General features: G+C 34.9%; 1 long non-coding RNA gene across 1 annotated transcript; it reads left to right on the plus strand.

Moving 5' to 3' along the window:
• Positions 1–319: 319 nt before the first annotated feature.
• Positions 320–1,422, plus strand: LOC149090824 (uncharacterized). Its single transcript, XR_016197378.1, has 3 exons — positions 320–716; positions 775–1,161; positions 1,237–1,422. It is a non-coding gene; the product is annotated as an uncharacterized LOC149090824 (long non-coding RNA).
• Positions 1,423–1,647: the final 225 nt, after the last annotated feature.

A 1,647-nucleotide genomic window follows, 5' to 3' on the forward strand; every position in this document is an offset into this window, starting at 1 on the left:
AATTCAGCTTTTTTCCCGTCAAATCTGGCTTTTTCCGAAAACAAATTGCGGGAAATATTTAAGAATTGCGGGAAGCGGGAATTCTGGCTTTTTTGAAAATGAATTAGGCTTTTTTCGATTTTTTTTAATACTTCGATTTTTTTTAATACTGAAAACATGTAGCATCGCGGTTGCCACTTGTAAGAAAAGTTTGGTATTTAAATCTACCATTTTCGATAAATCTGATATATCCGAAGGCTCCATTTAAAATACTGTGAGCGACACCAGATGGCTATCCATTGAGTTAGCTGTAACACGCATTTTGGACTAATAGGACGAGCTCAAATTGCATTTCGAATTGGCCGCGACAAAAGAAAAATGCTACAAGTCGCAAATTCTCTATGAATTATATAATGACCAAATTAATAAATTATATTTAATTTTTTTAAAACCAATTCTGTCCGACATGCAGAAAGTAAACAAGTGCTTTCAAAGCAATAAAACAAATGCCACAGAATTGCCATTAAATCGTTAAAAAATTTAATTGTTCCACCTATCAAGGAAATTGACGTATTGGAAATAGAAAACTTTGAAGAGCATGTAGAATCCGATATGTACAAAGGGTATGATTTTGAAAAGAAAATCAAGTCTTTAAATATCGATGCAGGCCTCGAAAAAGAAATTCGTGCTCGCTGCTCTTCTTTTGTTATTGAACTTATCAAGCAGCTAAAGCAGAGGTAACCAATTTTTCTGATTCTTCTACCGACCGTTAAATAATTTTGATTTTATCTGCAGGCTCCCCGACAATTTTAAAATCTTAAAAAACATTGACGTTTTTTCCGTTGATAAAATTCTGTCAACTAAAAAAAAAGGAATTACAGAATTGTTGGAACACCTCCAAGTAGACAGAATAGCCGACATTGAGCGGCGGTACTATGATATTAATCTAAATAAGTGGGAAAACGTTAATGACAGCTCCAAATTTTGGAATGAAGTCTCCAATTACAAGGATTCTGGCGGCAACCGCAGATTCCTTGACTTGGCAGCTGTTGCCCTGCAAATGTTTTCATTACCATGGTCCAACGCGCAGGTGGAACGCGTATTTAGCCAGCTTAACTTGGTAAAGTCTAAGTTAAGGAACTCAATGAGCCTAAGCACAATAAACAGTATTCTTAGCATAAGGTTATATATTATTGAGAGTGAAAAGATGATACCGATATATATGTATATTACTTTTTTATTTAATATAACACACAGATATGGTTTGCGAAGACTGGGCAAATGCTGCTATGAATACAAAGTTCCTTCAAATTATCTTCGCATGATAGGTACTAACAGGTCGTACGATTCTGAAACCGATGCTAGTCGCGAAGAATTAGATAGCATGCTGAAAATCTTGTGAATTAAAAAAAAAAAAAAAAAAAAAACAATTAAACCATAAAAACCGCTTTTTTTTAGGCTTTTTTGTAAAAATTTTCAGCTTTTTTTTTCGTTTCTTCCATCTAAAAACAGCTTTTTATTCTGGTAAAAAGTTGGCAGCACTGATGCTCTCTGCTCTCTCAAATGTGAATATGTGTGTATGCATGTGAGCACAAGCAGCAGCTCTGAGCTGCCAGCTCATGAAAATTGAAATTTCTTCGCAGCAAGAACCCATGCCTTCCCTTCTGT

The sequence above is a fragment of the Drosophila navojoa genome, chromosome X (assembly GCF_054131105.1).
Source record: "Drosophila navojoa isolate 15081-1374.11 chromosome X, UAZ_NAV_1.0, whole genome shotgun sequence".
Taxonomy (NCBI): domain Eukaryota; kingdom Metazoa; phylum Arthropoda; class Insecta; order Diptera; family Drosophilidae; genus Drosophila; species Drosophila navojoa.